Source organism: Sapajus apella, unplaced genomic scaffold (assembly GCF_009761245.1).
Source record: "Sapajus apella isolate SASKATOON/1434 unplaced genomic scaffold, GSC_monkey_1.0 scaffold31, whole genome shotgun sequence".
Classification (NCBI taxonomy): Eukaryota; Metazoa; Chordata; class Mammalia; order Primates; family Cebidae; genus Sapajus; species Sapajus apella.
In genome coordinates this window covers 22,237,382-22,261,478 of record NW_022436971.1, presented here as the reverse complement: position 1 = coordinate 22,261,478, position 24,097 = coordinate 22,237,382, and the positions used below count along the sequence as shown (strand labels likewise).

At 52.7% G+C, this 24,097-nt stretch overlaps 1 long non-coding RNA gene across 1 annotated transcript in view; it reads right to left on the bottom strand.

Annotated features, from left to right (window-relative positions):
* Positions 1–19,421: 19,421 nt before the first annotated feature.
* The window catches only part of LOC116562091, a 4,695-nt gene continuing 19 nt past the window's right edge, over positions 19,422–24,097 (bottom strand). Inside the window, exons 1-2 of the long non-coding RNA XR_004273759.1 lie at positions 23,950–24,097; positions 19,422–23,861 (exon numbers count right to left, since the gene is read on the bottom strand). The exon at positions 23,950–24,097 is cut by the window's right edge and continues 19 nt beyond it. This is a non-coding gene — a long non-coding RNA (uncharacterized LOC116562091). The remainder of the gene's footprint in view (positions 23,862–23,949) is intronic.

Sequence of the window (24,097 nt, the reverse complement as noted above, 5' to 3'; positions counted from 1 at the left end):
TAATTAAACCACATCTAACAAGTGATCCGGACAGGCCATGCTGTGCTGCTTCCCCGAACGTGTGCCATGAAATCCCGTCAACAGAGTGAGCTCCCCCAAAGCAGACTAACCTCTCAGGCTCCTGGGGCTGGATCCTTCAACTGCCAGGCACACAGTGCCTGCAAGCCATGCCACCAAAGGGAATGACAACAGTCAGCGGGAAGGTGGCACCCTGCAGGCGGGCACTTTAAATTATCCACAGATCTCAACTGCAAAATTGATCCTTATGTTCTGTCAAAGTTAAGAGATGATTAATAATTTGTATCTGTGTACTTGGCAGAGTGGTGGCCAAAATTATGATAATGATACCTTGGCTTTGTAGCCTCTTTCCCCCGAAGAGTTTCAAATCTTCCAGATTGCTTCAATTTATCTTTTGACATTGCTGTGGAAAGCAAAAAGTAATGTCGGTGGGTCAGACTAATATAATCCCATTTCATAGGGAGTTTAATCGAAATTAGAGATGGAAAGTGATTCATCTGAAGATTGACATTTCACTCAGTGGTCCAGCCAGGGAGAGATTCAAATTCCCCATCAAGGATTATATTTGTTAGGGTAATCAACTCTAGCTAGCATAACAAACATTTCAGTGACTCAACCCAATGAGAGCCCACTAGCTGCTCCTGTTACAGTCTGATGTGGGCCAGGCGGCCACCATGAGCATATCTCCTCCATGCAGTGACTCAGGGGTCCAGGGCTTCTCCAGCCTGTGGGTCTCTAGGGCATCCATTGTGCTCTGTTGGCCACATCCCACTGGCCAGAGAGCACAGACCACAGCAGGAAGGTTGCACAGGGTCCTCAGGCAGGGCCTGAAAGGGTTGCAACTCATTGCTGTGCTCACTTCTGGCCAGAACTCAATCACATGGCCATGACTAACTGCAAAAGAGGCTTGGAAAGGTGGAATGTGTAAGAATACTGGAGCTCTTGACTGAGACAGCACATCTACTTCCTTGCCTCCGTATTTGGAGTACCAACTCCATCAACCTTCCTCTGAGGAATGCCAAAGGAGAAGAATACATTTAAAATACCTCATGCTAGCTGGGCATGGTGGCATAAGCTAATCCCAGCACTTTGGGAGGCCAAGGATAACTTAAGTCCAGGAGTTCTAGATCAGCCTAGGAAACATCATCTAGAAACCCCATCTCTATGAAAAAAAAAAAAAAAAAAAGCCAGCTACAGTGGGTCACACCTCTAATTTTAGCACTTTGGGAGGGCGAGGAGGGAGGATCACTTAAGTCCAGGGCTACAAGACCTGCCTGGGCAACATGGAAGAACCTCATTGCTACCAAAAAATATACAACTTAGCCAGGCATGGTGATGTGCACTTGCAATCCTAGCCATCTGGAGGCTGAGGTAAAAGGATTGAGCCTGTGAGGTCGAGGTGATAAATACAGTGAGCTGTAATTATCTCACTGCACTCCAGCCTGGGTGACAGAGAGAGAGAGATCCTATCCCCAAAATAAAAAAATTAAATAGAAAATAAAAACAAACACAATGCCTCATGCCAGCTAACACACTGCGTCAAAGCAGCACAAGAAAAGAAACCACTGTCTGCTGTGTCTAAAGAAAATTTGCTTACCATCTCAAGTCACTTGCTTTCTCCCTTCCCTGTCTCTTTCCTAAAAATGAAAATAAGTCCCTCTGGTGCTGGTCAAGATGCAACAAGTCAGCTACAGGCTCTCTCCCACCAACTACAACCAGAAACTCTTATGCGGTACAAAAAGCTAGCACCTGAGGACTCCAAAAAGTGAGCAACAGCAGGCAGGCTGGAAAGGGAAATTGAAACTTGACAGATGACCAACAGGCGTGAAGTTATTGGATTCTCTCTTCTTTATCTCCCAGCTGTGTCCTGAAGGCAGCCAGAGCCTCAGCACTTCTCAGCAAGCAGTGCAGACATAACTTTGAAGAATCCCTCTCTTGTTGGCCAGAGGACTGAAAACGAGGACCAGAGAGTGCCAGCCGGGACATCAAGGTCCCTTCTCTCTCGCCTCTCCTGGCCCCACTCCAAGGTCACCCCGTCCTGAAACTACAGCAGTGGCAAGGATGTTGTCACCTAAAATACCAGAAAAACATCATCCCTTTGGCTGGGGGAACTAAGAAAATGGGCCTCTGTGTTCCAGAAATATTGGAGGAACCCACGAATTTTTTTTTCTCTTGCCACCCTAGTTAAGTGAAACGGCAATACAGTTTTTCACATAGGTGAGAAACCAGAGTTTTCTAGCCAAGAACTATGGAAGGTGCCCCTGTGATCCAGAGAGTATTGGGGAATTCCTGGGGGAAGATAATTTGAGAAGAGGTCCCCATAATAACGTGTGTGAGCTGCCATGAACCCTAGGCTTACCTCTAAGCTGTGTGTGCATGGGACACAGAGAAGCAAAGTAGGTTAGTCAGCTCAGGCGACCATGACAAAATACCACAGACTGAGTGATTTAAACAACAGAAGCTTATTTTCTCACAGTCCTGGAGGCTGAAAGCATGAGATCCAGGTGCCAATAGGGTCTAGTTCTGGGAAGGACCCTCTTTCTGGCTTACAGATGACTGCATTCTCACTGTGTCCTCAATGAGAGAGAGCTTCCTAGTCTCTCTTACAAGGGCACTAATCCCATCATGAAGACCCCACTCTCGTGACCTCATCTGAACCTGATTACCTTCTTAAATAGCCCCACCTCCCAATACTATCACACTGGGAGTAGGGCTTCAACGTATATATTTGAAGGACACAATTCAATCATGGCACATAGAACAAAGGCTTTTAAAACTCAACTGATGCTAAAATTACTTCCCACCGAAGGTGAGACAGTATTATGGCCTGAACTTAACATTCTCTAGAAGATTTAAATACTGGTTTCTCAACTTATACATTGTTGACATATTGGACAGGATAATTCCTTGTTGAAAGAGATTGTCCTGTGCATTATCAGATGTTTAGCAGCACCTGGTCTCTATCCACTAAAAACCAGTAAGCAGTAGTACCCCACAGTTGGAACAGTCAAAATCGTCTCCAGACATTCCCAAATGTTCTCTGTGGGGCAAAACCATCCCTGGTTGAAAACCATTGATTTAAACAAAACTCAGCAACTCACAACATAATAGCCACTATACCCAAGATATAATCCAGAATTACTCAACATGCTAAGAACTAGGATAATCTGCCCAATTGTCAAGGTCTGATAATTCAAACACCCAGGACACATGCAACCTTGAGATGCCTCAGGTGTCTGAATTATCAGACAAATCAGCTAGTATAACCATGCTCCATGAGGAAAGGTGAACACTCTTGAAACAAAGAGAAAGACAGGGGTTTCAGAAAAGAAATACAAACTATAGAAGAAAAACAAAAATCTTAGAACTTAAAAAATAAAACAGAAGCAAAGGAAATCACAAAGAGGCTTTGTAGAATGCAGATAACAGGGTGGGGGTAGCCCAAGAGCTCGAAGGTGGAGAGTATAAATTATCCTACCTGAAGAACAGAGAAGGGGGGAAAGAGTGGCGAGGAGAAGGGGGAAGGGAGGAGACCATAGCCTCAGAAACCTCTGGGACAATTTTAGCCTCTCAAAAGAAAACCTTCCAGAAGGTTTTACTGGAAAATTCTACCAAACTTTTATGGGAGGAATAAAATGAATTCTATTCAATCGCTTCCAGAAAATAGGAGAGGGAAGCCTGTTCAACTCACTGGATGAGGCCAGCATTGCTCTGATGGCAAGAGCAGACAAAGATCCCACAATAAAGGAAAAGAGACCAATATTCCTCATGAACATAGATACAAAACTCCTCCACAAAATAATAGCAACTAAAATCCTCAATATTTAAAAAGAATAGCAAATCAACGCTAAGGGACTTCAACCTCATGTAAGGCTGGTCAGCATCTGAAAATCAATCAATGTAATCCACCATGTTACAGACTAAAGAAGAAAGCCTTCATGGTTATATCAATAAACACAGAAATGGCATTCAACAAAATGCAATATTGGTTCATGCCCAGATAAATAGGAATATAAGGGAATTCCTCAACCTGATATAGGGCATCTACAAAACACTAAATTTGCCATCACACTTAGTGGTCAAAGACTGAGAAATTTATCCCCTCTGATCAGGAACAAGCAAGGACGTCGTCTCCCGCCACTCCTTTTCAACACTATGCTGAGGTTCTGGCCCCTGCAATAAAGCAACGGACACAAATAAAAGGTGTAAGGAACAGAAATGAAGAAATAAAACTGTTTCTGGTTCACATTAAACATAAATGTCTGCCTGGAAAATTCCAAGTATCCTAGAAAAAAACAAAGCTCCTAAAGCAAATAAATGAGTTTGTTATGTGGTATTAGTGAAAGGACAAATACATAGATCAACGGAACAAGAGAGTCCCGTAATCCCACACAAATATACAGTCCAGTGATTTTCCATGAATCTGCAAAGGCAATTCAAGGAATCAACTTCTCAACAAAAGACGCTGGACAGCTGCACTGCATAGCAACGAAGCGAGCATCTTCTCAACAAAAGAGGCCTGACAGCTTCACTGCACAGCAATGAAGTGAGCATCTTCTCAACAAAAGACACTGGACAGCTTCACTGCACAGCAACGAAGTGAGCATCTTCTCAACAACAGACGCCAGACAGCTGCACTGCATAGCAACAAAGTGAGCCTAGAACCTTCCACAGCTTGTGAAATTAAGTCAAATGGATCACAGGTCTAAATGTAAAATGCAAAACTGTAAAGATTTGAAGTGAAAAATAGGAGAAAACTATTTAGACTTTGTGGAGGCAATAAGGTTTTAGATATGACACCAAATGCATGATCCATTAAAAAATTATGAATTAGACTTCAACAAAACTCAAAACTTTTGCTCTGTAAAAGACATTGTTAAGAAAAAGTTGAAAACAAACTATAGACTAAAAGCAAATATTTATAAGGTACATATCTGATGAAGAACTTATGTCTAGAATATATGAAGCACTCACTCAACAGTAAGAAATCATACAACCCAGTTTTTTAATTTCCATTTTTATTTTAGATTCAGGGGTGCATGTGCAGGTTTCTTCCAACTGAGGCTTGGGCTTCTACTGATCCCGTCACCCAGACAGTGAACACAGTTTCCACTAGGAAGTTGTTCAGCCCTTGGCCCTCTCCCTTCCTCCCTCCTTTTAGAGTCCCCAGTATCTACCGTTCCCACCTTTATCCCCACGTGTATCCAATATTTAGCTCCCACTTATAAGTAAGAACATGCGGTATTTGACTTCCCGATTCTGTGTGAATTCGCCTGGATAATGGCCTCCCGTTGCATCCACGCTGCCTCAAAGGACATGCTTTCATTCTTCTTTATGGCTGTGTTGTATTCTATGGTGATTATATACCACAGTTTCTTTATCCAATTAAGCAGCACCCAATTTTTTTTAAGGGACAAAAATTTGAATAGATAATTCACCAGAAAAGATGGATAGAAAATATATACATGAAAAGAAACTCAACATGGAGTCACTAGAGACATGCAAACTAAAACCACTATTCAATGTCTCTACATACCTACCAGCAAGGCTAAAATTAAAATGACACATCACATCACCGCTGCAAGGGTGTGGGCATCCGGATTGCACCTCCATTGCTGGTGGGAATGCAGAATGGCCTAACCACCTCCGGAAACTGGCAGTTTCTTCTCAAGTTAAACAGACACTTACCAGATGACTAGGGCTCTTCTGAGCAGGTAAGAGTAAGGCAAACCTATGACCACACACAAATCTGCATGAAATGTTTATAGCAACCTTATTCATGATCATACTCAATACGCACCCAAATACACAGCCCTGGAGAAGGGTGACGTGTGGTACATCCACGCGATGGAGCCCTCAGCAGCAGTAAAGAGGAAGGAACTGCTGACACCTAAATCAGCATGGAGGAATCTCACATGCACTGTGTTTAGCAAAAGATGTCTACTTTTGAGCCCATTTATATGTTTGATCATATGTTTATACGTATGATTCCATTTATATGACCTTCTGGAAAAGGCAAATGCGGAGATGAAGCCCAGCTCACAGGTCATCCGTGACTAAGGGGGAGGCAGGGAAGACTCATCTGCAAGGAACTGCTCAGGGGAGCCGGACAGAGTGGATTCTGCATCTTGATCACGGTGGTGGCTGCACCAGTATGCATTTGTCAGAAGCTCATAGACCATATGCTAAAAAGAGTGGGTGCAAATTTTAGAACTCAGTATCTTTGCCTGGGCACAGCGGCTCATGCCTGTAATCCAAGCACTTTGGGAGGCAGGCAGGTCACCTGAGGCCCGGAGTTCAAGACCAGCCAGCCCAACATGACGAAACACTGTCTCTATTAAAAATACAAAAATTAGCTAAATGTGGTGGTGCACACCTGTAATCCCAGCTACTAAGGTGGCTGAGGCAGGAGAATCACTTGACCCTGGGAAGCAGAGGTTGTAGTGAGCCAAGATCGAGTCACTGTACTCCAGCCTCGGGGACAGAGTGAGACTCTATCTCAAAACAAACAAGCAAACACCTGGATAGCCTTAAAAATAAATAAATGTTAAGATGTCTGCAGACAGCTGATGGTGGTTACAGAATCCCGGGAGTGGAAACCTGTGTGCTCAGGTGGCTGTAGTGCAGCTCATCGATGGCCCAAAGTTTAAGACGCAGGGAACAGGGAGGGCCATGAGTGGGAGAAGCAGCAGGAGGAAGGCACTGAGGCAGAAAGCCCAGGTTGTCAGTGGGGCCAGAAGGACTATGAGGAAATGAGCTTGCTGGTTTGGGGGGCGGCCGCATGGACGTGTGGGTGAGCCTGGCTCCAGGCTGGAACGCGGAGCTGCCAGTGTGTGGCTGTGGGGCTGCCCGTCTTCTTTGACAGGGTCTCTGCACCTGCCCAAACGCACATGTTCTTTCTCCGCCCTGACTTGGGTTTGTGGCTAGGGACGGGCTACACAGGACCCGCATGGTCTGCCTTTTCACAACTGGATAAGATTTTTGAAATGTTTTTGTGGTGGCTGCGACCTAAGAGCAGAAAAACAAGCCCTTAAATATATCATCTACTGTATGTGTAGCTAATATCACTGGCCCTAAAGGAAGACCCGCGTTTTCTAACTGTGCTGTCAAAGACGGGACCGGATCCAGTGCCTGGCTCCAGATCTGATTTCCTTCCTTGCCCCTCAGTAATCCCACCACCGTGTCGTGACAGTGTGGCAGCCTCAGCTCTCTGTGAAGGATCGTTATAAGAACCAGCCATTTAGACCAGCTGCAGTGGCTCATGCCTGTAGTCCCAGCACTTTGAGAGGCTGAGGTGGGTAGATCACCTGAGGTCAGGAGTTCAAGACCAGCCTGACCAACAAGGTAAGACCCTGTCTCTACTAAAAATACAACATTAACTGGGTGTGGTGGTGGGAGTCTGTAATCCCAGCTACTCGGGAGGCTGAGGCAGAAGAATCACTTGAACCGAGGAGGCAGAGGTTGCAGTGAGCCGAGATCATATCACTGCACTCTAGCCTGGGGAACAGGAGCAAAATTCCATCTCAAAAAAAAAAAAAAAAAGAAAGAAAGGAAGGAAGCAGTCATGTAAACAGCATGTTCATCTCTTAGAAAGTCCAGGTTGAATGTATGGTTTCCACGTTGCTCTAAGTCATTACAGACCTTCATTCTGAGAGCTGCATTTTAGTTCCAAGAATAAGTTCATTTTTGCAAATAAATCTGCTTTGTTTTGTGTTTTTATGTTTCCCTATGTTTTAATCTAATTAAAGATGAAATTTCTTGTCTGAAAGGTAAGAAGCATATATCATTATTCCTCTAAACAAGTGAAGCGGGTCCCTACACAGAAAACACAGACTCAGCAGATAAAAAAAGAGAAAGCTGTAATCAGCTCCCAGCCACTGTTGGGCCCACACGGGGTCCCCCGCAAGGACGTGTGCCTTTGCAGGTGGATACGCAGGGCCGGGCTGCAGGAGGTGGGCTGTCAGCCCTTGGCCGTGGCAGCTCAGGCGAGACCTGCCAGTTCTACCAGGGGAATTAGCCAGGGAAAACGCAGCCCGGCCTGAACCAGAGCGTCCACCAGGGCCTCGGAATGCCCCCTGGAGAGGCCCAACGGCCAGTCCTCTGCAGCTGACAGGCTGTGGTCAGGCGTGCAGGGGTCAGCATGGCCGGCACAAGCCACCTACTGAACCTGCCAAATCAATGGCTACAGACCCAGATAGGGCCCTGGTGACCAGATCCAAGCTTCCGTGAAGCCACGAGTTGCATCATCCTGCCTCAGGTTGCAGAGGCATCGACAAATTTATGGAAACCTGGAACATTCCAGAGAGCAAAGGGAGCTGTGTTCGAGTCACCCGGGGCAGGGGAGGGCACGGTGACAGAAGCAAGGGAAAGCACCTTGGCACAGCATCTGCAGAATATGATTTAACGCCAGAAGACACCCGCACTGGGAGCCCCGAGCTGCTCATGCCCGTGCGGATTCCCTTTTCTGCACTTTGCATCTACTCTTTTTAGCGTGCAGTCTATGAGTCTGACAAATGCATACCAGTGCAGCCACCACCGCAACCGAGAGGCAGAATCCACCCTGCCCGGCTCCCCTGAGCTGTGCCTTGCAGCTGAGTCTCCCCTGCCTCCCACTCAGCCACGGACAACCTGAGCTGGGCTTTCCCGACAGCAGCCCTGGGGGCTATGACTGATTTATGAGCCATCTCAAATGCCTGTACGTGGGACAGGAATAAAGGAAAGAGAAGGGGAAGAGACAAAGAAACAGAGAAAAGGCGTGGCCTTGGCCCTCTCCACAAGCTCAGAATAACTAACGATTGACCCAGGAAAGACCAGCATTTTCTGCAAGGTGCGGACAGGTCTGAAGGCAGCTGTGAAGGCCTGGAATATGTAACCCTCACGAGGACCTCCAGCCCATCCAAGGCTCATCACCTCTGAGTCATTCCACAACACTGTTTCTAGTGGCTGCCCCGAGTCATTTTGTGAACGAAACCATGACTGGCCTATGGGCATAGGGAGTGCCCAGCAGAACAACCTCAGATGAAAAGGACAAGAATATGGGCCTCAGCAGTGCATCCTGCGGGTCAGCCCACCCCTTCCTATGCACAGTCTCGCTTTCGAGAATGTTCATGTTATTTTGTAAAAGGCGAATCTTCTGATTTTATCACCCTTACCCTGTCGAATGACCAAGAGCGACGTGAACTCTCAGAGCCTGGGGCGTCGTGCTGCTATGTGCGCTGAAATGGAAGTTCAGACATCACGCGTTTCAAGGAGAAGCAGGCGCCAAGCCCCCTTGGCGAGCGCTGGCGGCAGAAGCGGAGCAAGTGCCTCCACTTAATAGAGCCTTGATCCTCCGTGGTGCCAATCCCAGCGTCCTCCAAGCACAATGGCTTAATTTATTGTTGTTGGCAGCTTAAGTGGACTGCAGCTTAATTTGTAGCACCAGGTCATCTGAACCTCACTCTGTAATCTCCAGAGTTCCCTTCACACACTTAGGCTCTATTCCTAGGCTTGTTCCAAAGCAGCAAATTAAAATTCTCTTTCTTTTATAACAAGAAAAAATTAGTTTATACACAGAAGGAAAGAGAAATAAATTACCATCCTCTGTCTTCCTTACACAAAGAGAAAGGGAAATATATTGGTTTATATATGAAAATAGCTTCTATTACAGGGGGTATTGGTTTGTGATTCTAATCTTAACGGGGAGTGTAGTCGGGCCTTTGGGGTGGGTGATGGCTGGGGAGGGGCTGGGCTGATCAGGTTGTAAGAGGGTCACCTCGCCAGCTTGCAGGAGCTCCCAGGTCCTCTAGGCTGGGAGGCAGGTGCACTCTAGGTTACCCCAACAGCCAATGGCACCTAATTTACTCGCTTCTCTGGAACCTTGGCCACCACTCCCAACACCAGGTACAGTGTTCTGCAGGTGGAAGGGGTGCTAGGATGAAGTTCTGACTAATGAACATTTCATTCTGCCACATTCTAATGATCACAAGAGTAGCTAGGTGTGTTCTCGAGAGGTCAGGTCCAAGGGCCTTTTAGGGTTCTTCCTGACACCTGTTTTTCCTCTTCACAAACCCACCCTTCATGTTGTCTCCCACTCACTCCACAGGATGAAAACCCATCTCCCCTCTGGTTCTACAGTCAGCCCAACTAGCCTAAACCACTTCACCTGAGATTATTACAACAGCTCCAAGCTAGTCCGCCCTTGCCAGGTAAACGTATAGGTGTTGATATGTTCCACAATTTCACATTTGTGTGCATGGAGTGCTCGATGGGCATGCAAGGGAACCCCTGCCCTGAAGTGCACACACAGGAGCCCCTGCCATGGTGCACACACATGGGAGCCCCTGCCACGGTGCACACACCCGGGAACCCCCTGCTACAGTGCACACACATGGGAACCCCCTGCCACGGTGCACACACATGGGAACTCCCTGCCACGGTACACATGCACAGGAGCCCCCGCCACGGTGCACACACACAGGAACTCCTGCCACGAGGCACACACACGGGAGCCCCCTGCCACGGTGCACACACGCGGGAGCCCCCTGCCACGGTGCACACACATGAGAGCCCCTGCCACGGCGCACACACACGAGAGCCCCTGCCACGGTGCACACACATGGAGCCCCCTGCCAAGGTGCACACACCCAGGAGCCCCTGCCACGGTGCACACACCCAGGAACCCCCTGCCACGGTGCACACACCCGGGAACCCCCTGCCACGGTGCACACACACGGGAACTCCTGCCAAGGGGCACACACACAGGAGCCCCTGCCACAGTGCACACACACGAGAGCCCCTGCCACGGTGCACACACCCAGGAACCCTCTGCCACGGTGCACACACACGGGAGCCCCTCACCACCCTTCTTGACACCCTAGCTCCACCTCAGCTCATCTGGGATGGCGTGGAGACCATCACTTGTCACTGTCTAACTCACATCCCCTTCCTATGTGTGTGTGCACCATGGCAGGGGGTTCCTGCGTGTGCACTGTGGCGGGGGTTTCTGCATGTGTTCACCGTGGCAGGGGTTCCTGCATGTGTGCACTGTGGCAGGGGGTTTCTGTGTGTGCACCGTGGCAGGGGGTTCCTGCGTGTGCATCGTGGCAGGGGGCTCCTGCATGTGCACTGTGGCACCATCCCTCTGGCTGCATCTCATGAGCCCCCTCGGCTGAACCTCTATTTCTCACCCCAGCAGGGGCCTCACTCATCTCTAGCTCCACGTTTTCCAGCTCTTCAAAGCCATCGTGTGTCTCTTTGCCAAACGTGGTCCTTCTCCTCTTCTAAAGTCCCTGTTTGGATTCTACTGAAGATTAAGCTGTGTGTTCCCCAGAGCATCTCTCATCTAGGTGTGCGCTCCCTAAGACAGGGGTGATGCCACATTCTAACCCAGTGCTGGGCACAGGCCAGCCCCCACATGGTGCCCACCTTCAGGGTACTTTCGCACATGTGAGATCACCTTGTGACACTGGGTGACTTGTCCCTTTGCCTCTGTATTTGGTTTCCCCAGCCAAGCAGAAAGCATGCGATCTGATCGCGCTCTCTCCGGCCCTGACTCGTGTGCTTCATGGAGTGGGCAGCCCACACGCTGTCTCCTGGCTGGCGTCACGGTGCTGTTATCCTGCAGGTCCCCGATACATGCTTGTTGATGTGAATGACTGACCGCAGTAACCCATCAACACCTCAATTAGGAAGAAGGAGGCCGAGATGAGAGTGGAGAAGGCTGAGACGGGAAGAGGCTTGGGCTTCCCGGGGCGGACGTGAGAGACGGTTCACTAGCACAGCTTGAAGGGAAGGGAGCGCCATCTGCGCTTGCACACGCTGGCCTGAGGCCGTCATGTGCACAAGCATACGCCAGTGTGAGCAGCTACAAAGTACAGATCACGGCTCGCCCACACCGGAGCAACAGAGTCCTGGTAGTTTCTAATCTGGAGCTGCACTCTGCTTCTGTGACAGGCGGGGCCATCACACACCCAACTTCATGAGAACCCAGTTGGAGCTGTTTTCATGACACACTAAATAAAAGGCTCCCGGTGGCTGCTCTGCGAGAGTTGCCGGCAGAAGAGACCAGCAGCAAGTTCTGGGTAATTGCAGCCTTCATCAGGCAAGCCTGGACCTTACTGGAATCAGCACTCACACCTGCAAGGGGCGCCGCTTTCGGAAGGCTTCCACGCCGTGCGTGGTAATAGTGGTCACGGAAGGAGTAAGAGTGATAATAACACTATCGTCAAGGGAACAGCTTTAAAAGTGGCTGCAGTTCCTTGAGGTTCTGCATTGGGCCAAGCACTATTTCCATAAATCACAGCATTAAGCCTGAGAACATCCTCATCTAAATAAATGCTATTATCCACACTCAACAAATGCAGGCACCGAAGCTCCAGGAAGGTAAGTCGTGGCTTCCATGACCCCGACAGAAAGTGGCAGATGTGAAATGCAAGCCCAGGCCCGACTACTCCAGACCCCGGTTCTTCAGGCCTCCCTCAGCAGGCAGCGCTTGGTTCTCGTGCTGACACGGGTTGGTTGGCAGAGCAAGCATTATCTTCCCAGTGCCCACGAGGAAACACGCTCGGAGCAGCCGCGCAATGCGGAGATGGAGAGTCTGACACTCTCCCAGTGCTCCTGTCCCCGAATCCGGCCCTTCTTCTCCTCTGTGCGCGCCCCTCTTGCTGTGAGCCCTAAATGGATTCGCCCCGGGAGAGGACCCCACCGAAGGACCTGTCTTAAGCCTAAGGAGGAATGTCTAAGATAAGGATTTTGCAAAAAGTCAAGTGGATGTTGAAGGGAAGCAAGGGGCGTCCTGTCTTTAAAGACTGGTCTGCTGGTGACTTTGGGGGCTGGCCGGGAGACCTCGACCGGATGGAAAGGCGGCTCAGAAGCGCCCGGAGGAGTCCAGCCTGGAGGAACTGCCCGCCAAGCCCTCCCCGTGGCCTGCGGGAGCGCGCGGATTGCGACCGGGCCTGCGGGAGCGCGCGGATTGCGTCGGGGCCTGCGGGAGCGCGGACTGCGCTGGCGCCTGCGGGAGCGCGCGGATTGGATTGCGTCCCTGTGTCTTCAGGAGGCGCTGTCACTGGCTGGCTCCATCCACAGCAGCTCAGGTGAGCGCGTTACAGCGCTTGGAACAGATCGCATCCAGCTTGGCAATACATCACGTCTTGAACCACCACATGCCCTTTCCCTGTGGAATTTTTAAGCACTTTAAATCCCTTCCGTAATAAGACTACCCGAGAACCCAGAGTTTAAATAAAGGCGTAACTCGCCTTAGTCTTCCCTCGGTCTCATCATGCCCAGCATCTTGCATATTTCAAAAGCAGCACGCATTAGCCCTTTCCAACACATGAAGGCGTGAAGGTCACACGGGATCTGCTCCCTCAGCAGGAGGGAGGACTCTGCTTGGCTGTCATGAAGACAAAGTGCTCTGTTTGCCACAGATGCCCGAGAGGGTCTCCGCCGTTCCCCCTTGGGAGCGCTGGGCTGACTGCAGAGGCATGGAGGTTAGCAGAGCCTTGGCTCCTCCCGGGCCTGTGCGTGGCACTTAGAGCTGTGATCCCAACCGTGCAGGAGGCGGCCACAAGCACCAGCCTCTGACCCTTCCCGCCCGACGCTGCCCGGCCAGTGCCCATGCCTCAGGTGGGGCCCAGCACAGGCTCGGAAAGGAGCACAACCCCCGACCCATGTCCAGCTTCCTCTCAAGGGGCCCCTCGGGGACATCACTTGGGAATATGGGGTCCCCGGACTCGGGCGATGTGGATGACCCTTTCCTGACATCAAGCCTCCATTGTTTCAAGAGAATGGAGAAGCTGGAGGCGCGTCCAAGCAGGAGGTATGCTTTACTTACTTTGTGCCCTGAGTGATTAGCAGAGCATCGAATGGCCTCAAATACTCCTTTGCCACAACCCCATTAGACAGATCATACACCACTGTGCTCTAAACACCTGGACAGATCAAGCTTCAAGAATAAGTGTCAAGGTTGCCATTTTATTGTTTGATAGTCTCCTCTTAACATTTTTAAACCCTTTTGCATAAGATACTGACCATTTATGGAATTCCGCATTTTACTCACTCACTCACAACATTTAAGCCAAGGCTTCGGCCCAGGGCCAACGCCAGATGCACGGAGTTCAAAGATAAGCATGAATCGTCCTGTCCTCTCTCCATGTTTTGGTCTCTGACCTCTGAATATCAGTCCAGAAATCAGATAGTTGCTTTAAATATATTAAAAACAAAGTAGAAATCCAAATCCAGAACGAACCCAGGCACAACCACACACACAAACCTGCAAATATAGTGCCAAACGCCAGCACACAAGAGGTAGCCAAGCCCTGCCTTTCAGCCCAGCCTCAAATCCGGACTCTGAGCTCATTTGCTCTGCAGCCCCAGCACCGCAGGCACCTCCCGAGGCCTCGGGTCTCTGGTGGGACGTGATAGGGCTGAGCTCAAAGCCATAACCATGGATGGCCCATGAGCCTTAACGCGGGACGTGGACGTTGCAGTGAGCTGAGATGGCACCACTGCACTCCGGCCTCGGCAACAAAGTGATACTCCGTCTCAAAAACAAACAAACAAAAAGGCAGGGAGGATTAAAGGTGCAGAATCACTGAGGACCCTCCTGCGAGGCGCTCCCAAGGCAGGAAAGCAGGACGCAGACTACGTGGCGAATTCCAGAAGTGGCACATTCCAGCCTGTCTCCAGCTAGGACGGGGAGGCGGCAGCCTGGGGCTCTGTCGGTAGCTTAGGAGCCCCATGCAACAAGCCACCCTCTGCAATCAAATTTGCTAAGTACTATTCTGCAGAGGTCTCAGTCTGTCTGATTAAAAATTAAACAAAATAAACTTCTACCGTAGCCAACTACACCTTCTCCTATGTGTAAACGCATGAGCACCAGCAGCCAGCTAAAGACAAAATAGAGTCGCTTTTGGCCGCGCCAGTGAGCCAGCCTCCCACACGGGCTGAAGGGTCCTCAGACTCTAAGAGGGTCCCCCAGGGTGGCGGCGGCAGTGGCACTGCCCTCAGTAGCCATCGCCTGATCTCTCTGCAGCTCTGCTGGCTGCCGGAGCCAGTTTCTGTGGCCTGTCCACCAGAACAAGGGAAAGCTGTGTATGGGCCCCGGATCACAGTGTGGACAGGACTCTACAGCCTTGGTGGCAGCCCTCGGGATGCAGCTCGTGCACTACCCTCACTACCCCTGACTCCCAGTCCTCTGCCCCGGGGGCCCGCAGACAGAACTGGCTGTGCCCTGGGAAGAGGACAAGGCCTGACAAGCCTGAATACCTGGCCCCGGGGCACAGCCACCGCCAGAGCTGGAGGAGCCTGGAGGTCACAGGTCAGCTTCCCTGTGTTGCAGATGAAGCCCCAGAGGGGAGAAGGGACTCGATCCGTGTCTCCTGGCCAGAAAGTGGTGGTCAGAGAGAGGGACAGGAGCACCGGTCTCTGCTGCGTGTGGCACACACGGCCCAGGCTGCTCCTGGCCATGGGGCTTCTTCCCTCTCCACATGCCATTTCCCTCCAGCGCAAATCGGGGCTCATTGCATGCTGGGTCAGTGCTGGGTGCACGTGTTCCCGAACATTTATGCAATGCCCAAGCGCATGTCAGAGTCGCCTCTGTGGTGGGAGAGACACCCAGGCCACAGTCCTTGCCTTGAGCTGCTTAGAAAACATGTCTGGATTAACTCCTCAGAGTAAAGATCCGCGCTAGTGACACTGCGCAGACGCATGACTCACGCAGACATCTTCTACACGGGCTTGACCCCACTGGGGCTCACAGCGACCAGCTCTGCCTCTGCTGACAGGTTCTGTGGTGAGAGCAGTTGGGGTCTGAGCCCCACAAGCTCATGGTCTACTGAGAAGGCCAGTGGACCCCATGATAAAGGAAGGCAACAGGGCCAGCCACGTGGGACCAGGACCCTAAGGAGTCCCTGCCCTTTGAGAGCTGCACTTCCACAAGCCACGCCCAGTGACGGAGGCCTCAGTCCAACCACATCCACACCCACGCCAATGCCAATGGCTGTTTCCACCCAAGACACAATGTCCACTTCAGACGCGTGTCCAGGACTGAGTCAGCTGATCCGTGGCTGAGATACCCAAGCACAGAGAAGCTGGTGGCCATATTAGTAGGAAATGCCAGGTTTCTGGGGGAGAAGTGGATGCCGACAGCTTTTCATTTCCTCCTGGGCTCCGGCATGCGGCCATTGACGGCTTCTCCCAGGGGTGCCCTTGAGGCTCCTGCCCAGTCCTGGGAGTCAGGGAAACGCCCAGAGGACAGGATGACACAGCCGGACCCCCAGGATGCAGGCATTAGGGGAGGAGTCTGCACCAGCTTGGAGCGTTCCAGCGTGTGGCAGCACGTTCCAGCATGTTCTGCGTGTACTAGTGTGCGCGGCCATATTCCAGCAGCTTCCAGCAGGGGAATAAAACGGGCAGAGCTTGGGAACTGGGCAGAGCACAGAGCTGCGAGCAGCAGAACTCTAAAATAATCGCGGCTGTCGGGGCTGTGTGGAGGGAGGAGGCACGGGCGCAGCACAGGAGCTGCAGGGCCCTGAGGCTGCTCTGCATGACACCGACACTGGACCGCAAGCCTTACATTCTTGTAAAGCCCAGAGAACGCACAGCACTGGGAGGAAACCCTAACGTGCACTGCCAACGGCCTCTGTAGCTAGTGATGTATCAACGCAGGGTCGTCAGTTGTAACTAATGTGACACAGTCCTTGGGAGACTGGATTACTCCTAAGTAATGTGTTATTACTTTAATAACGGGAAATGTGGGGATGGGGGTAGTTTTGAACTGAATGTGCGTTCAGCTGTTTTTCTGTAAACCCAAACTCAATCTCCCAGGCTGGAGTGCAGTGGTGCAATCACGGCCCACTGCAGCCTCTACCTCCTGGGCCCATATATCCTCCCCCCTCAGCTTCCCAGGTAGCTGGGACTACAGGCACATGCCAGCATGCTCAGCTAATTTTTACATTTTTATGTAGAGATGAGAGCTCACTGTCTTGCTCAGGCTGGTCTCGAACTCCTGGGCTCAAGTGAGTCTTCCACCTCATCTTGCAAAGTGCTGAGATTACGAGTGTGAAACACCATACCAGGCCCCAGCGCTACTTAAAAAAAAAAAAAAAAAAGGAAGCGGGCCTGGCCCCGAGCTCCCCCGGCTCCCCTCACAGGCGCCGCCTCCTCTGCTGTCGGCGGGCAGGCCCGTCAGCCACATGCCTTCCTCCGTCCAGAAGGTGCGGGTTTCTGAGAGGCCGCCCACCCGCGGTCAGTCACTCTGCCAGGGTGCCAGGGAGGGCAAGTGTGCTGGGCTGGAAGCAGAGCTCGGCCCCATGTGGTGGGCAGGTCCTGGAGAGGGAAGGGAGAACAGAGGCAGGCCTCTCCAGGTGAGTCTGGGTTTGGCCCCCCTGTCCGCACCCCCAGTCATGCCCTGCTCAGAAATAAGCAGCAGGTGGCCCCGCTGTCCTGCATGCCTGAGGCTCCAGAGCTGGCCCTTGGCCATCTCAGCAGAAGAGGGGGATACTTTTCCAGGAGCTGCACCAGCTTCCAGAAGGGGCGTCATGAGGCGGGGTGCTGGAGGGGGGTGGGCGTGGGGCCCTCCGGTAAGGAGGACAAGCCTGCTCTTCCCCTTGAGATACCTGATGCATCATGAAGCCTCAGAGAAAAAGACCTACTGGGGCCTTGCTCTCTGACACTGCGGAGGGGCCAGGTGGATGTGCACCTTTGTCCCCAGGTGCCTGCACCTGTGCTTCCCTCTAGCTGGGCTACAGGGTTCTTGCCCCAGAATAGAAATGATGCAGCGCACGGATTCCAGACGAGACCATCCCTACACTGCATTCTTTCCATGGAAAATAAATCTAGTCCACAATTCCTGTAGCTAATGAAGATGTGAAATTGTAACATACAAAGAGATAATGCCACAAGACAGCGGCATCTCGCCCTCCACACACCCTCAGCTGTGGGAGGATGCGGTGCTCCAGGCAGGTCCAGAGGTTCCAGCAGCATCCGACAGTCCTTGCAACACATCCAGGAGTCATCACAACACCAGGGGCTCAGCTGGGTCTTGCTGCTCGCTCCACAGAAAGCCAAAGACTGAGACAACGCATATTGCAGGGAAGAAGGTTTTAATAAGCTTCTGCCACCAGCGAGGTGGGAGGCCAGTCCCAAATCCATCTCCATGACTGACTAAAATTAGGGGTTTACATAGCAGAGAAGAAATGCAATCATGTGTGGGAAAACGGGAACCAGGAAGGGACAAGGAAGAAGAGCTGGTCAACAGGAAGCAGGTGGCCAGCTAGGCGGTCATGACAGGTCAGGGTCTAGCCGGTTAGGTGATCACAACGAGTCAGTGTCCAGCAAGTTAGGTGATCACAATGGGACAGAGGGGTCCAGCTAGTTAGGTGACCATGATGGGACGGGCTCTGGCGGATTAGGCAGTCATCATGATAGGTTGGGATCTGGTGTCTCATTGTCCAGAGGCTGAGATCTGGTAAGTTTCAGCTCCTTGATACTACCTGGGAGGCCTGATGGTTCCTTTCCTATGAAAGGAACTCAGATAAGACAAATGTAACTTTCTCAAGTTTTAAGACTGGGAAGGTCATTTTCTATATTTATTCAAAGAAACTATGAACATCAGCTCTCTGGGACAGCTGCGTCGGTTTCACACCCATACTCAGTGCTAATGGAGAGCCACAAAGGTCATGCTGCTGGAACTCTTTGTCCCTCACCTCGGAGGTGGGTGGGCTTGTGCCTGCTCCAGCCAGCGTCCTATAGGCAGACCTGGCACTCAGATGCTGAGGTTGGGTCACAGAAGAGCCGGTATCCTCCTCCCAAGTCTCTAGAACACTCCTTGTAGAGCCCTGGGCTACCAGGAAAGGAGCCCAGTGACCCCAAGGCTGCCACACAGTGAGGAAGCACCAGCTGCATGAAGGCTGGTAGGGGAGCCAGTGGACAGGACAGCCCGGCCCGGCCCGGCCCCGAGAACAAGGGGGCTCCCATGACCCCAACCCCAGCCATGACCCCTCACGCCCAGACAGCGAGGCTTCCAGAAGAGGCCCAGACACTGGGACAGCAAGCTGTTTCCTGGATTCTCTGCCCAGATTCCTATCTCAGAACTCATGAGCAGAAGCAGCTGGCAATGGTTTGACACCACTGGGTTCTGGGTTGGTTTGTTACAAGTGCTGGGTAACCGGACACATTTCATCACCTCATTATCCTCACATCCCACCAGTGAAGGGTGATTGACCTTTACAATTTATGCAGAGAAACTGAAGCTCAGGGAAACTTGGTGACTTGTTCAAGGTACCATAGCCAACAAGACGTCCTGTCACCCTTCAAACCTGAGTTCTTAGAATGGCAGGTCCCATGTCCATAGGCATGAGTCCACTGCCGTGTGCACAGGTCACACCTCCGGCCCACCACCTCCAAATGCACTTTTGCTTGTGTCTTCTTGCTGTCCCCACGAACCATGGTGACCCACCACCAAGCCTCCCCTGGAGACAAGATGGAGATGGGAGCACTTTGCCGGGCCCTCAGTGGCATCACTTCTGTTCCCCAGGCAATTGGCCAGGAGTTCCTTCTATAACTGCTGACTACAAGCCTCTGAAGTCCTTGGTTATTTTCTGAATTGAACCTCAAAGCAGTCCCCAAAACCAGACCAGCAAACAGGAGCCTCTCCCCTCCCTGGATTTGTCGGGGGTGTTGACAGCATGCACAGCCACAAGCATTTACACAAATATCTGACCTGCACCTGAGGGACAGCACGAGCAGGGGCCCAGGACACGTGTTCTAACAGCCAGGGGAGCCGACGGCCTGTGCTGACCTTGGGGAGGCTGACGGATGGCCTTGCGTCTGGGATTTGCAGCAAAGGGCACGGCCGCCCCAGACCATTCCTCAGCCGGCTCTGCAAGGCGTCACATGAAGAACTGCCAGGCGTGTACAGGAAGAACCAAGAATTATTGGCTATGCTTGATCCTAAATCACCACTCAGTGACAGGCATCCCAGCCATGATGCACAGGGCACAGTGGTGAGGGGGGCCTGGCAGGGCTGGGGGCTCAGGGCTTCCACCCTTCTTCTCCCATGGGACCTGGACGGTGAGGTGTGCTGACTCTCAGGCTGAAGAGACCTGCGGACGAGTGCCCCTTCCACGCCGCAGGTGACTTCACGCCCCTCTCTCCCCAGGGAGAAGCTGTGACCTGAAAGTCTCCTCGGATGTGACTACAGATCGGCAGCAGCTTGTCCCGAGGGCCCCTGCGTGCAGTGACAGTCGTCGGGCATCAGGCGGGCGCATCTCGTGTGCAGGGCGGGGGGGGTGCTTCAGGCCATGTCCTCCCACGGCCCCCCAGCCCCTGCCCTGACAGCCTCGCGTGCAGACCAGGAGCTTGCTGGGCCCCTGTCTGTACCCACAACAGGCCATTTCTCCTTCACTCCAGGCAGACGCCAGTGAGCAGGCAGGGGAGGGCGGCGATGCCATCTCAGACAGGAGGCTTGGGTCCGGGGTCCTCAGGCCTCACTCTCCTGAGAAGTCCGGGCTTGCTGTGTCAGCGGGTTCCAGGCCAGTCAGCATGTGGCTCCAGAACCGCCCACCCTGCGCGGCCCAGGGGCTTCCTGCAGAATCGGGGCTGGAACTGCTGCTCCTCCTGCTTCCCCTCTCCGTCTCTTCTTCAAAAGTCCTCGCTTCCTGGAGAGGGCTCTCCCCAGTGTATCCCAGCACCCGAAGCACAGGAATTCCCTCAGCCCACCCTGGGACCCAGACTCAGGTTCCCACGGCCTCGTTCCCACCTCCCCGGCTTCTCAAACTCCAACCACCTAGAGCGGAATCAGCTGTTTCCCTCCACCACAGGAAACCCCCACACGCATAAAGATTCTTTCTTTCCCACCTCCTGTCCAGGTTAAAGACATCTCCACCCAGTGAGTCGTGCTAGACGTCGGTGGAGAAGTTGGAGACACCTGCTCCTTCAGTGCCCAGGCCCCCAGTCAAGCCCAGCTGGACCGGTGGGTTTGGGAGGGGGCTCCACATCTGTCTCAGTACCTCCTCCAGAGTCCCGGGCTTCCCAAGGGGCTTCTGCCGCCATGTCCCTCTCTCCCCACCTCGCTCCATCTGACCGGGAAGAGGCCTCTGCCCCTCCATCTAGGGGCACCCTGCAGCCCACAGAGTTCTCATCCCCAGCACCAAGCCACAGCTGGTGTCCCTGAGCATGTCTCGCCTCACCACAGGCTGGAGCACCCCAGGGCCAGAGCACCCCGTCCATCCCAGCCACATGGCTCCCACAAGGGCCTCCCACCTGGAGGAAGTGGCCCACCCCACTCAGATGCACACCTGTCCCCGCCTGGCTGCGTGCCTCCAGGGTCGCCTGTCCGCTTGGGCAGGATGAAAAATTCCAGCCACCTCCATGGTCCCTTTGCCTGTGACGCTGATGAAGGCAGAGCAGAGTCCAGCCAGCAGCGCAGAAGCGAAATGGCCACAAACCTCAGTGTCCTCCTGGAACCAGCACTTTCCTGAACTGGTTACGGGCAGGGTCAGCATGGCTGCCTCCGAGAGCCAGGCCTGGCGCCCACTCGTGACAAAGCATGTCCGGAGGGCCACGATTCAGTAAGTATGTTTTTGGTTTTGTCTACAACCTTGAACAGTGTAATTCCATCATCTTTGCTAAATAAATGTTTTAAGTGTAGATGGAAAATAAACCACAGGAGGTAGGCTGGGAACCTCTGTGGCCGCCGAGAGCCTTCCCTTACCCGCTCCAGGGCAGAGGCAGCCTCAGAGCTGGCAGGCCCAGCACAGCCTAAAATTCCAGACCACAGTCATGCTGCTGCAGTCCCACCGCTCAGACACCCGTGCCCTCCTGTGCCCACCCAGCTGCACGCCTGGCTGGCACCCCCACCCCTCCAGGATTCAGGGGAGTCGTCCTCTCTTCACTGCCCACTGTCCTGGCGGACGCCGCAGGCTGAGCTGCATGGCTCTGGCCCGGGCTGGCCTCTGTGAGTGCAGAGGTGATTGGCAGTACCTTTCCCCACTCCCGGCCTTCTCAGTTTGGAGACAGGGCTGACACAGGGTCATACATCTGAAGCTCCAGGTAGAGTGGGTGTTTGCAGTGGGGCTCCCCAGACCTCCCATCTGGCATGGAGGGACTGAGTGGGTGGGTGGGTGCTGTGCCCGTCACGAAGCACCCACAGAGAGAGGGCGACAGCTGCTCACTGCACAGCCAGCCACTGCCTGGCGCAGGCGGCTGGGTGGGCAGACACGGGGCCATGATGTCGCGGCCCCTGTCGATAACAGCTGGAGCTGGAGCACGCTCCCTGCGTGAAGGCGGGATGGGCTCCAGCAGCCGTGTGGCCACTCCAGGGATATCCTCAGCAGCGGAACCTAGAACCCGACTCAGGGACGAGGGAGGGAAGAAGCGAACCCCGACCCACAGTGAGCCATGAGGCCTCGGGCAGGTATCACCTACTGAACTTCCGCTTCCTCACCCTGGTGAAGATGCTGCTGTCAAAAGCAGAGCATTCTGGAAAATGCTTTGTAATCTGCAAAGTATCCATTTTTCAGAAAAACATTGTTCTTTCCTCTTCATGAACTTATACAAATAGGGGAAGACGATCAACTTACGCCAAGCGTGAAGGCCAGTGTCAGACCCACGAGGTTCTGGGGCTGACACTCGATGCCCCAGTGGCTGCCTAAGTGGGCCTGGGTCCGCCCTGCACTGCCCCTTCCCGCCCTCTCTTTCCACCTCCAGGCTTCTCAGAGCAACCTCCAGAGTCTGACCTGCACTGAGGGGGTGGGCTCCTTCACTTCCTGGCACGGGGGACACAAAGCCACCACGGCCCCTCGACTGGAATTAGGCCATGTGTCCCCCTCACCAGAAATCAGCCCCTACATGGGGCACCTCACAGTTCCTGCCCAGCCCTCTGGGTTTTCAGGCAGAGACTGCAGGGAGGGGCTCCCTGAGATGCACCCCGGGGCCACACCTCCCTGTCACTCCCTTTTTCCCCAGAGAACCATGCTGTGCAAAGTAGCAGCTCAATAAACATGCACTGGGTTGCTCCAGGCTCAGCCAGGTCACAGGCCTCCATGCACTGGACCGCTCCGGGCTCAGCCAGGTCACAGGCCTCCATGCACTGGACCGCTCCGGGCTCAGCCAGGTCACAGGCCTCCATGCACTGGGTCACTCCGGGCACAGCCAGGTCACAGGCCTCTATGTTTATCCATTCCTTTCCATGTCAACTCTCAGTACAAGTCGGGGCAGTCCTCAGAAGTTGTGGGAAGTGGAAGCCACAGGAGTGTCTGGAGCTCGGAGACAGGCCCTATGTCCCTGTTCTGAGGCAGTGTGGAGGGAAACAGTCAGGAGAAGCAGGGTCTGTTGAGCGCCTCAATGCAAGGCTGCGCCCTGTGGGATTTGGCCGGTAAATATAGCACAGGAGCCAGGGCTGAGCAGGCATCCAGACACATTTGGATTTTAAGGAAAATGATCCCCGTGACCATGTATAGGTTGAGAAAAGCAGTGAGTCCACTCACTATTCCAGCACTTACATGGGACACTAACCATTCTAGCACATACACGGGACCCAAACTATTCCAGGACGCACACGGGACACTCTCTATTCCAGCACGCACACGGGACGCTCACTATTCCAGCACACACATGGGACACTCACTATTCCAGCACATGACTATTCCAGCAATGACACGGGACGCTCACTATTCCAGCACACACACGGGACACTCTCTATTCCAGCACTCACACGGGACACTCACTATTCCAGCACGCACACGGGACCCTCACTATTCCAGCACTCACACGGGACGCTCACTATTCCAGCACTCACACGGGACCCTCACTATTCCAGCACTCACACGGGACACTCTCTATTCCAGCACGCACACGGGACGCTCACTATTCCAGCACATGACTATTCCAGCAATGACACGGGACGCTCACTATTCCAGCACACACATGGGACACTCACTATTCCAACACATGACTATTCCAGCAATGACACGGGACGCTCACTATTCCAGCACTCACACGGGACGCTCACTATTCCAGCACTCACACGGGACGCTCACTATTCCAGCACTCACACGGGACCCTCACTATTCCAGCACTCACACGGGACGCTCACTAT